Source organism: Geotrypetes seraphini, chromosome 4, assembly GCF_902459505.1.
Source record: "Geotrypetes seraphini chromosome 4, aGeoSer1.1, whole genome shotgun sequence".
NCBI lineage: Eukaryota > Metazoa > Chordata > Amphibia > Gymnophiona > Dermophiidae > Geotrypetes > Geotrypetes seraphini.
Window position 1 is genome coordinate 53708586 of NC_047087.1, and position 13035 is coordinate 53721620.

General features: G+C 41.2%; 1 protein-coding gene across 4 annotated transcripts in view; it reads left to right on the forward strand.

The window, feature by feature from the left end:
• Positions 1-13035, forward strand: part of ADCY7 (adenylate cyclase 7) — a 228426-nt gene that overhangs the window by 75896 nt on the left and 139495 nt on the right. For all 4 annotated transcript variants that reach the window (XM_033942505.1, XM_033942507.1, XM_033942508.1 and 1 more), the window contains exon 2: positions 12772-12822. The gene's annotated coding sequence lies outside the window, so the exon portion shown is untranslated. The remainder of the gene's footprint in view (positions 1-12771; positions 12823-13035) is intronic.

The window sequence follows — 13035 nt, forward strand, 5'->3', positions numbered from 1 at the left end:
CACTGGCCTCGTCATCAGACTCAGTTAAGTATATTTTTTTCAATTTTTTGAAATAATTATAAAGTGCTAATGCCAAAAAGTGTAAGGTTATGCACCTTGGTAGCGGTAACCCCTGCAGAACATACACCTTGAATAGTGAAAACTTAACAAGAACTGTCGCAGAACGGGACATTAGTGAAGATATGAAAACTGCCAATCAAGTGGAGGGAGCTTCAACCAAGGCTTGACAAAAGCTGAGTTGCATCCGAAGAAGTTTTGTCAGCCGAAAGCCTGAAGTTATAATGCAGTTGTACAGGTCTATGGTGAGACCTCATCTGGAGTACTGTGTTCAGTTTTGGAGACCATATTATCAAAAGGATGTGAAGAGAATGGAATTGGTTCAGCGAATGGCCACTAAGATGGTCTCAGGACTCGAGAATCTCCCATATAAAGAACGTCTAAACAGGCTGCAGTTATATCTCTTGAAGAACGCAGAGAGAGGGGAGAAATGATAGAGACATTCAAATATCTTATAATGAGGTGAAATAAGCTATCTTTTTCCCTATGGGTCCCACGGCAATAAGAGGGCATCCGCTAAAACTCAAGGGTGAGAGACTTCATGGTGACATCAGAAAATACTTCTTCAATGAAAGGGTGGTTGATCGCTAGAATGGTCTTCCATGTCAGGTAGTTGAGTCCAGTAACGTGTTTGACTTCAAGGGACGATGGTGTTCGCTCTGGGGAAATGCTTAGGGGGGAGGGTTCTTTTAGAGGGAGGGTTCTTTGAGTGGGCAGACTTGTTGGGCTGATGGCCCTTTTCTGCCGTCATACTCTGTTTCTATGTTTTCATTCATTTAAATTATATTTATAAGTTTAATTTATCTTTTCTTTAAAGTTGCCTGTATCGGGAAGGGACCTGTTGCTTCAACATGTTTCACCGTTAGGCTGTGACAAGAAGAGTCCCCTGCAATATAAATCTGTATCTTAATACATAGAATTCATCTTCTTATAAGCTTTATTAATAGTATAAAAGAGGAAAAAAGCCAAATTATAACTTAAATAGAAATTTACCCCTTTATAGCTTATTGCATCATCCCGAACTTGTAACTTCTCTCGAACAAGATGGCCGCAGCGTTCTTTTTCTAAATTTAATCTCTCTCTAAGCTTACATCAATTACGTCAGTTACTGAAGGCAGCGAATCGGAGCTCACACTAATGACATCCATTCAATTTCCTGGTTTTAAATCCAAAGGTCCCACAGTATTTAAACTCAAAATCCAATGAATTTGGCTACGTAGAAATACTGTGGTAGTTTAAAAAAATGACATTTAATAGGCTGATCATGGGTAAAGATTCTGAGATTTAGAACTCTGTTCCAGTCAACAGTAGAATTTCCTCAAATAATATGATCTTCTGAAGATTGATTTAAATCATGGTTGTTTTTGTAAGTATTTTAACTCATTTTATGCAGCTTATAAACTTGAATTAATTTTGTTGCTTTATGATATTATATGCAATAGGTTATTGTAATTTTGTGCATTTGTATCCTGCCTAGAACTAATGGTTAAGCGGGTAATAAATGTCTAGATTAGATTAGATAAATTAAAGGCAATTTGTATGTGCAGTTTGATAAGGTATGAGGAACTGGTCTTCATTTTGGGGTGTGTGGCAAGCTAGTCTAGATGCTGCAGAATGAGCGGCTAGTCAGTTGCCATGTGCCTTAAGGATTGGGAGAAGAGCCAAGTTTTCATACACTTCTAAAGTTTTTGGTTTTTTATTTTATTTATTAACCCGCTTTTCCCAAAGCAGCTCACAAGTAATAAACATACATAATAAAAAGTGCATAAAATATATAGAAAAACATTCTCAGAACTAAGCGACCAGCGCTTACATCTAAACAGCTGTCTTAATGCCCATATTTCATGTTACAAAATAAGTGTCTCTTCAATAAAACGAGTACTTGACATCAGGTGACTAGCAGCGGGACGCTAGTCACCTGATGTCAAGTACTCTTTTTCCAAGCATTTCTGTATGACACTTCTTATTGATTTTTGTTCGAAGTTTGGCAATACCTTTTAGAGTGGAAGCACTATCCGGATATTATTATTGGAGGCTCTTAAGACTCCTGAGGCAGGCCTGTTGGCCGAAACACGTTCATGTCGAGTCATTGAGTCGTTGGATGTATCATTGTGTCATCAGAGTAAAGATTCTTATATTATCAGATGAGTTGGAGGACACTTTCGTTGGTGCACATCATTCTGATTTGGACAATTCCATTCTGTCTTTTGCATCTATGGAGTGCTCATACATAAAATTACTAGTTATTTAAACCAGACCATTGCATTACTAATATAAATTTGATAAACAATCAGGAGATAACCTTAATTTACTGTACTTATTATGTTGAAAAAAATCATACTATAATCCCATTATTAAGTTGCAATCTTTTGTTTGTGCTATTGTCCATTGTTTTGAGTATGAGTTCATGCTCTGAATGTACTATTTAAATGTGACTGACTTAGAAGCCCTTTGGAGTTGGCAGGGGCGCAGTAGCTGCCCTTTTAAAGAAGAAGAAAATGTTTTCAAATAAAAGCCATTTCCCTTCTTGTTTTTCTTACATCGTTTGTACTGGATTTTCACTCCTCCCTGGCAGTAGCATGGTCCCTGCTGGGTCTTATCAGATGAACCGTGTTCCATGAACTGCCCACTTGAAAATGCAGTGGTGGCCCAGAGGCCAGACAGAACCACAGGATTCCCATAATTCAGCCCTTCAAATGTGATTTACTTTTAGCTGGCAAGTACATGGCGGGGTCTCTGAAAGAAGCTGCCAAAAGCACAGCATAGGTCAGAAATGACCCGACATCCTTACAGTAGCAAACTGCAACTGCAGACCAGAAAGAATGCTCCGAATATTGACACCTTGGCACTCACTATAAGACAGTTTTAGAAGTGTTCAATGCATCTTGCCTATTGCTCCCTTTGATTTAGTTCAGAGGCATTAGGGGTGGAGGGAGTGGTAGTGAATATGATTTTCAGAAAATTCATCAAGTAAAAAAGCTGAGGTTTTCTCACCTCCTCTCTTATCCCCTAGCAAGCAAAAGTTAAAGGCGTCCAGGCTTCCCTGCTGCTTGTCCTTTTGTCAGTACGTTCAAGGCAGTTTTTGTTGCCATGAAACTAATTCATCTCACAAGGCTAAGCTTGTGGAGAGACAGAGAATATTTCATCCTCCCTCCCAGTAAACACATTGATCAATTATTCAGGTAAGCCTTTGACTGACTCTTCGGCATCTGGTATTTTCTCATTAAAACCAATTATCTTAAGCATGTTTGAAAATTCCATAGAGATTCCGATTACAGCTAATACTGGGCAAAAGAGCAGAAGCTAATGGAAGGTGCTGGATTCTGACATCATTGGCTAGTGTCACATGCAGTGGATTACAGGCTCTTTCCAAGCATCATTTGCTTTCTTTCTTTTTTTTTTTTTTAATCCAGTCATTTTTCTCCAGTGCCCTGAAGTAGTTCTTTTTATACAACTCAATACTAGCCTTAGTTTTATGAAGTTCGTTTTGTATTTACAAGCCGTTCACTTTGCCTTTTTTTCATTTAATTTATTAATTTCTAAGAAAACATTTCCTCAGCTGCTGCTAACTGTCTTGTACTTCAGCAAACATTTTACCAGTAAGAGAGGATTAGATATTAGGGATGTGTATTTGTGTGAAAAGATATTGGAAAGTCAACATTTCCAATATCATTTTGTATCATTTTTATTTGGGCGACACAAGGAAAATTCAAGTGTGTGATTGGGGGAGGTGTGAAGGGAGATAGGTTCAAAACAAATGCAAGGAGGTTTTTTTTCACACAAAGGGTCGTGGACACCTGGAATGCGCTACCGGAGGAAGTGATCAGGCAGAGTACAGTACAGGGATTGGACGGATTTCTGAGGGATAAAGGGATCGTGGGATACTGAGAGAGGTGCTGGGATGTAACACAAGTATAGAAAGCTAACCAGGTAATAAGTATAGAAACCCAATCAGGTCGTGCATGTGCAAGACCGGAGGGTTAGGACTTCGATGGGAAGATAGGACTTCAATGAGAAACCAAGGTGGCAAGGGAGCCCCTTCTGGTGATTCAGACAGGTCGTGACCTGTTTGGGCCGCCGCGGGAGCAGACTGCTGGGGACCTATGGTCTGACCCGGCGGAGGCACTGCTTATGTTCTTATGGTCTTATTAATAGTGTGTACTTTTCTGAAATTGTGCCCATTAACAACATTGCTCTGGTAATGGGAAACAAAGGGGAAAAAAAGCCCAATGCAATAAAAATTCTTGTAAACCACATGAGAAATGAAACGCAAATTTTTTTAAAGCCACATACTTTTATTAGATGTGACGCTTTGTGTTTTTGGGGAGATGGTAAATGAAACACAGAAGGATAATTAAGTTTATCCTGTTAGCAAAGATGACCAGATCAGTTGATGGATATCTGGTTAAAACCAACCTAAGGCATAGAAACAAACAGTGATGTAGGACTACAGATAAAGGCCAAATGGCCTCTGCTCATCCACTATTTCATCCTCCTCCCTGAGAATCCCACAAGCCAGTCCAGTGCATTTCTTGAATTCAGATACAGTCTTTGGGCTAGATTCACTAAAGATAGTGACTCAATCACTGTTGGCCGATTTTTCTAACAGCAATTGATTCACTATCAAGTTTTCATGCAAATGATTTGTATGCAAACCCACCGAGTAAGCGATTGACACAAGCGCAAAGGCCTAACAGTAGTGACAGGGGAAGCAGCCTCCTGTCACTGCTGTCAGGGCTTCTGTTTTTTTTTGTTTTTTTTTTTAATGGAACAGATGGTCTGCACGACTTACACGCACCATCTGCCTCATTAATTCCCACCTCATCCGCGCTAGCACCTCCAAGCCACCGTCCCCCCCAATCCTCAAAAAGATGGCAGGAGGGAAGCCTACTCCCTCCTGCCAGAAAAGACCTCCCCTTCTCCTCCACCCCCCCAAAGAAAAAGGCAGAAGTGATGCTCACTCCTTCCTGCCATGAAGGTGCCCGCTCCCTCACCCCTTTAAAAAAAAACAGCAGGAAGGAATTCCCACTTCCTGCCTGGAAAGACCTCTCCCCTGCCACTGGAGGCCCCCTCCAGGCCCTGTGCCTTAAAGTTGGGATTAGAGATAATGAAAACACCACCTGTTCCTCTCTTTGCGATGACACTGGGCCTTAGACCCTTCCCCAGTGCATGTGATGTGATACACGGGAGACCATTCCACAGTGCATGTGATGTGATACATGGGGAGGGGCCTAAGACCATAATTGGCTCAGATGCTTCGGGCTCCTCCCAAGGGAGACTCGGCTCATGTGCATTTACAGAAGAACATAAGATTTGCCGCTGTTGGGTCAGACCAGTGGTCCATCGTGCCCAGCAGTCCACTCACGCGGCGGCCCTTGGTCAAAGACCAGCTCCCTAACTGAGACTATCCCTACCTGTGTACATTCTGGTTCATCAGGAACTTGTCTAATTTTGTCTTGAATCCCTGGAGGGTGTTTTCCCCTATGACAGACTCTGGAAGAGCATTCCAGTTTTCTACCAATCTCTGAGTGAAGAAGAAATTCTTTACATTCGTACGGAATCTATCCCTTTCAATTTTAGAGTGCCCTCTTTTTCTCCCTACCTTGGAGAGGGTGAACAACCTGTCCTTATTTACTAAGTCTATTCCCTTCAGTACCTTGAATGTTTCGATCATGTCCCCTCTCAATCTCCTCTGTTCAAGGGAGAAAAGGCCCAGTTTCTCTAATCTTTCACTGTAAGGCAATTCCTCCAGTCCCTTAACCATCTTAGTCGCTCTTCTCTGGACCCTTTCGAGTAGTACTGTGTCCTTCATGTACGGCGACCAGTGCTGGAGGCAATACTCCAGGAGAGGGCACACCATGGCCTGGTACAGCGGCATGATAACCTTCTCTGATCTGTTCGTGATCCCCTTCTTTATCATTCCTAGCATTCTGTTCACCCTTTTCGTCGCCGCACATTGCATGGACGGCTTCATCAACTTGTCGATCATAACTCCCAAGTCTCTTTCCTGGGAGGTATCTTCAAGTACCGCCCCGTCCATCCTGTATTCGTGCATGAGATTTTTGTTATCGACATGCATCACTTTACACTTATCCACGTTGAACCTCATCTGCCATGTTGATGCCCTGTCACATTGCAGATCTTTGCAATTCCCCTGTGTCTTCACTACTCTGAACAACTTCGTATCGTCCGCAAATTTAATCACCTCACTCGTCGTACCAATGTCTAGATCATTTATAAAGATGTTGAAAACATGGGTCCAAGCACTGAGCCCTGCAGCACCCCACTGGTGATGCTCTTCCAGTCCGAGTATTGTCCATTTACCCCCACTCTCTGTTTCCTATGATCCAGCCAGTTTTTAATCCATGTGAGCATTTCACCCTCGGTTCCATGGCTTGCAATTTTCTGAAGTAGTCGTTCATGTGGAACCTAAGTATTTAAACGTATCATATCTCCCCTCTCCTGCCTTTCTTCCAAAGTATACAGATTGAGATCTTTAAATCTGTCCTCATATGCCTTATGACGAAGACCACAAACCATTTTAGTAGCCTTCCTCTGGACCAACTCCATCATTTTTATATCTTACTGAAGGTGCGGCCATCAGAATTGTACACAATATTCTAATTGAGGTCTCACCAGAGTCTTTTATACAGAGGCATCAATACCTCTCTTTTCCTACTGGCCATACTTCGCCCTATGCACCCTAGCATCTTTCTAGCTTTCGCCGTCACCTTTCCAACCTGTTTGGCCACCCTAAGATCATCACATATAATCACACCCACGTCCCACTGTTCTGTCGTGCACATAAGCTCTTCACTCACTAATCTGTACCATTACCTCGGGTTTTTGCAGCCCAAATGACCTTGGATTTGTTAGCATTAAATTGTTAACACTATGCTTTTCAGTTCTCTTCTTGAAGTGTTTTCATCATAAATTATGAGTTTTTGACATATAACAATTAACTGCTTCAGGAAGGGTAAACTCTTGCTGCTCTCCATCAGACAGGGATGTTTTCACTGGGAGCATGTGTCCAGGAAATCATCTACTAGCAAATTGCATTTACTTTATCAATGGAAGACCTAGAAACCTGACAATTAAAGTAACTGATGTGATGCAAAAAATATCTGGAAATCAAGTCCCTCGGCTAATCCCTTTAAATGCTAATTTCCAAAAAGCAGATTTATTTTTTGTTCTTTAGTCAATAGCAGAAGGGGATGAGAAACCCCCCAAGAACAGCCAGTGTGCGTTCTGCTGTGACTGCTTACTAGTTATAACATTTTGGGTGCTAGAAGTGGTATTAGGCATAGCAGAACTAGTTTGTTTTCAGGAAATGTAAGCTGATCTTTTCAGCCTCTATAATCTCTTTATTTTGCTGATCAGTTTTCTACTATATTTCTTATCTCATAATCTTTTGCCTTAAGGTCAATTCAAGATTGCTGCCAGGTGCATAGGTGTAACATCATACAATGTTGGTATCCTTACTGGTCCTGGCGAAAACTGGATTCTTTTCAGTTTGCTATCTCGGCGATAAATTTAATAAATTAGTTTTCAAGATCACATAGGTTGCCTCTGGATAGCATTTACTTTTTTGTATCAGAAAAATGTATCCCACCTTGGAGAGACTAGGCTAGGGTAGCACACCTTTCATTAGAAAATTGTATCCCTTAGGCAATTGCTCCCTTATTGGGAAAATCTATGTGGAATGTGACACCTGCTATTCCCACCCATCTATAATCTCCCTGGGGCTCCATTTGCATCTTTCTCTCTACTACCTTACAACTTGACCATACTCTTTCCACCATGTCTCAAACTTCATCTTCAGTGCTTTTCTCTCTCTTTTTTTTATTTTTTTAATTTATTTATTTATAGATTTTCAATTTTACAAACCAAGCATATACTTGTACAGGAAGTTTGTCAGAATGGAAATTATTATTATTCCAAATGTATAAAACAATTATACCTTGAAATTCTTAACAACAAAGAAAAGAAAATATATTTAACTAACAAAACTCAAGTGCTCCATAATTGGGATCCAAGATTTCACATAAGCAAGAAATTAAGGAAAATTATAATTCTTATTAGAATATGCTATACATAGTGCTGAGGTAGGAGTAACATTTTAAACTATAGAGCACTTGATTTTGGTTCCCCTTCTTCTATTCGGGACAGGGCCAAGAAAACAGTTAATTGTTGAGGCTCAAAGAAAACATATTTGACTGAGTGATGGCAAATAATACACTTACAAGGATGTCTCAAATAAAATGTAGCCCCCAATAAGATGACCCCGGGTCTCAGAAGAAGAAATTCTCGACGATGTTTTTGAGTCTTTCTACAAAAATCAGGGAACATTTGAATTTTACATCCAAGAAAGGTCTTCTGTTTATTTTTAAAGAAAAGCCTCAATAACCATGCTTTATCTATCGATAGAGCTACTGTTAATATCAAAGTAGAAGGATTTACCATATCCTTGTCAGATGTTTCCAGAATTTCAGATACATTCAATTGTGCTTGACCTGTTTTTAACTGTACTTGAGGCCCATTTTTCTTATTTGGTAGTTAATACATTTGAGAGAATGGAGGTAAATTTTCTTCCGAAACTTGTAGTACTTCTACCAAATATCTCTTAAGCATCTCCCTAGGAGTTACCAAAGGTAATCTAGGGAAATTAATAAGTCTCAAATTGTTATTTCGAGAATTGTTCTCCAACATTTCTAGTTTCCTTCTTAAGTTCACATTGTCCTTAACCAGGGTCTCTTGTAATTGTTTAGACACTTTTTAAAATCTTGACCAAGCTTTTGAATAGAAGATTTTGAACTCATCTGATCTTCTTTTAAACCCTTGAGCTCTTTAGTATGTTGTATCAATTTATTCTCTATATATTGGAAATTGGGGCTAATTGTTTTAGAGAAATTAGCAATTAAATCCCATAGAGAGTCCAAAGTCACCTGAGGGGGCTTCTCCCATTGTGGAAACTTCTGTTTTGTGTAGAAATGCTCACCCTCTGAAGAGTTCCCCTGGTCATGTTCCGTCTGGGTAAATTCACCTCCCATTGCTGATCCAACTCCAGCTTCTTCTGCAGATACCACCCGAGGGAGTGGTTCTGCTCCCATGATCTCTATTATGATCTCCACTGCCTCAATAGCGGGTACTTCCCCCAACTTCGGAGTTTCTTCGCCATTCGGGGAGCCGGTAGACTGGGGTTGTGGGGGTTGTGCTCGAATGTCTGGGCTTAGGGTGATATCCGACCCAAGAGAGACAACCCCAGTCTCGCTCAATCTGGGCGCCCTCAGTGGGCTGACATCAGACGCCGACGTCGTAGCTCCCTGCATCCTTCGCACTAGCTCCTCTATGTTGCCGAGAATTGGCACCGTGGAGTGCTGTGAGGCGCCAGCAGCGCTCCTGCCTGTCCTCTTCGGCATTGGAGAACAAATCGGGCCGCAAAGTGCCTCAAGAAGGAAAAAAGAAGAGAAGAGCTTCAGCTAATCGGGTGCGTAGTTCTCAGCACGTCTTAGCCGTGGCCATCTTGGATCCCAGTGCTTTTCTCTCTTGTGTGGTTCAGATAGTTTCGTTTTTCTTTTTCTCTCCTTCCAGCCATTCAACCAGCCCACCTCTGTTTGTCCAAGGAGATGCAACTGTGCTTAGGTTGGCTGCTGTGCCTTCTTTGGCCTATTGCACCAAGCACTGATTTAGGCAGTCTGGTGCCTGGGATTTTTCCACCTGAGCTGCTACTCTGCTTGGTTGTGACACATGAAGAGGTTTTGTATCCAAATTTAATTTCTGTAGTCGAGCCAGGAAGATTTTTAATAATGTTGGTTTCTTAAAATTTTGCAAATTGGGAGGGAGCCCTTTCAACTATAGAAGCTGCTGAGTTGCAAACCTACTTTCTGAACAATAGTTATTGAATTTTTGCCCACATACATTGAACATAACGCAGAACATTTTATTATGTAATATTTTAATTTCTAGAAAGCAAGTAGTAGTGCATTATGTTCTCTGGTTTCCTGCAGATGCTTTTAACTAATTATAATAAAAGAAAAACAAAACAATTTGGGGGAAATGTGATTGAGCTGTGTAATACAGCAGCAGAGGGTTATTTAATCTCTACCGATGAAAAAGAGACAAAAGGGATGGGACTTGATGCGCTTTTTCTTTGAGGTTACAATCAAAGCAGTTTACATATTTTAGACAGGTACTTATTTGTACCTGGGACAGTGAGGCAATGAAATGTTAAATGACTTGCCCAGATTCACAAGAAGCTGCAGTGGGAATCAAACTCGCAACCTCAGGGCGTTGAGGCAGCAGGTCTAACCACAACGCTATAAGTTTTTGTTTTTTTAAAATTAGACAATTTCCCTGGATTGCAGTTGATTCATCCTCACTTGGGATACAGTATAGGCCAGGGGTGTCCAATGTCGGTCCTCGAGGGCCGCAGTCCAGTCGGGTTTTCTGGATTTCCCCAATGAATATGCATGAGATCTATTTGCATGCACTGCTTTCAATGCATATTCATTGAGGAAATCCTGAAAACCCGACTGGATTGTGGCCCTCGAGGACCAACATTGGACACCCTTGGTATAGGCAGTGTTAGCAGTCACTCGGTGGAAAGGAGGAGGAAAGGCATAATGATCATAGTAGAGGGTGAATCCTGGTGGCTGGGTTTAAAGATACTGATTTGTAGAACTCCTGGTGTATGGCTTCTGGCCTCAGGACCCTTATTATAATGATCAGACTAGGAGAATTAGAGAGGTGTGCTTATTAAAATTTGAACTATGTACGGTATATAGGACTAATCATAAATCAAATTGCCAGAAATAGCTTTTAACAATTCCGATACTTCCACAGAATGCTAGAAATGATTAAGAAGGGGATCACGAACAGATCTGAGAAGGTTATCATGCTGCCATGGTACACCCTCACCTGGAATACTGTGTCCAGCACTGGTCGCCGTATATGAAGAAGGACACGGTCCAGAGAAGAGCGACTAAAATGGTTAAGGGGCTGGAGGAGTTGCCTTACAGTGAGAGATTAGAGAAACTGGGCCTCTTCTCCCTTGAAAAGAGGAGACTGAGAGGGGACATGATCGAAACATTCAAGATAATGAAGGGAACAGACTTAGTAGATAAAGACAGGTTGTTCACCCTCTTCAAGGTAGGGAGAATGAGAGGGCACTCTCGAAAGTTAAAAGAGGATAGATTCCATACAAACGTAAGGAAGTTCTTCTTCACCCAGAGAGTGGTAGAAAACTGGAACGCTCTTCCGGAGGCTGTTATAGGGGAAAACACCCTCCAGGGATTCAAGACAAAGTTAGACAAGTTCCTTTGACCTAAGGGCGGCAATTCTTTTGTTCTTAAACCAATGCTAATGCAGTTAATTCAATAGCATTTATATACCATTCAGATATTCAAACCCTTTGTTTATAGTCTCTTGAACCTTTAATTCTCAGTTCAATTTCAGCATTTCCGAAACCCTTTGCGCCTCTCTGTTCTGTCTGCCAATCCTGTGGTTGTAAGTTCCTTTCAAATTTCTTGGCTTAGTCATTAGGTGAGCATGGCTGTGTACCTAGATGCCTTCTTTCCAATCCACTCTCGTCCAGTTCCCAAGTTCTCACCCAATCCATGGAAGCTCTGAAGAGTAGGTAGGTGCTGTCCTTCCCGGCTGGTAGGCCTGCCCCTGTGGCAGCTTCCTGGTGGTTACTCCTTAGTTCTGAAGGTTCTGGCCCTGCCTAGAGCACTCCACCTCCACTTCTAGTTTCCAGGGAACCTTTTACCTTGTTGAGTTATATCCCAGTGGCCTGGTCCACACTCCGGTAGCCTTCTCCTCCTTTGAGAGCAGTCTCTAGGGTAGCTCCCTGCTGGGGTTCTGGTTAGCAGCCCTCAACAGGGCTAACAACCACCAGTAACAGGCTAAAATTTTCTTTAGTTCTGTCTTCTTATCTTCTCTTGCTTTTATCCCATTTTGTTTCTGGTTTTGCTTTTTATTTTCCTCAACCACTACTCCAAAGAGAGATAGGAATAGCAATAACTTTAATAAACTTTTATTTAAACAGTTTATATGCTTAACTTACAAAAGTGCTAAAAAAAAATAGGATAGATTTGATGGACAAAATGATGGCATCACAGCATGAATTGGCTTTTGGAAATAAAATTTCTACTATTCTGAGAAGGAAGGAGGGATTAGAATTTGTGGAGGGGGGTTCACAGCTGGTGTGAAGCAAATTGTGGTAATAGGGAGAAGACTTGGAGATGCCTGAAGAAGCTGCCAGAGCCATACACATCTCAGAGTGCTGCAGTGGTTAGAGCTACAGCCCTGTGGTTGTGGGTTCAAATCCCATTCTACTCCCTGTGACCCTGGGCAAGTCACTTAATCCTCCACTGCCCCAGGGACATTAGACAGATTGTGAGCCCACCAGGATGGATAGTGAAAATGTTTTGAAGTACCTGTGCGTAAACCACTTTGAGTGTGGTTGTATATCACCTTTTTGTAGTGGTGCTTTTTTAAAATAGTACGCATCATACTTTCTCTACCATATTCCTGCCATATTCATTGTTATAAAACATTTTGCATTAACAGGCTAATTTTTCAAACATTTAAAATCTCCATCTGGCTAGTTTTAAGCTTAAGCACTTGCTGATTATTTTTGTGGCTTTAGTTAGCATGATCTGGTAGTTTTTCCAGATGTCAAAGATGATAGAAATGTGTTTGTTTTTTTTTCAGGCTGACTCGACCAAGAAATCATCTTGAACTATTCCATCTTTAGCACTATCGGTGAGTGTGCATAATTGAGTGAAGTGTTGCTGACTTTAATTTGGCTGTGGAGTTTTTTTCCCCACAAAATTACTTGTGTCTCAGATTGTTCTCAAAGGGAGCAACCAGTAGCACCAAGGTGATAGTAATTTGGTCTGAAGAAGTATAGTTGTCTTAAAATGAGTTTCCCCCCCCCCCCCCTTTTTTTTTTTTTTTTTTTTGAAATGCTGTTTC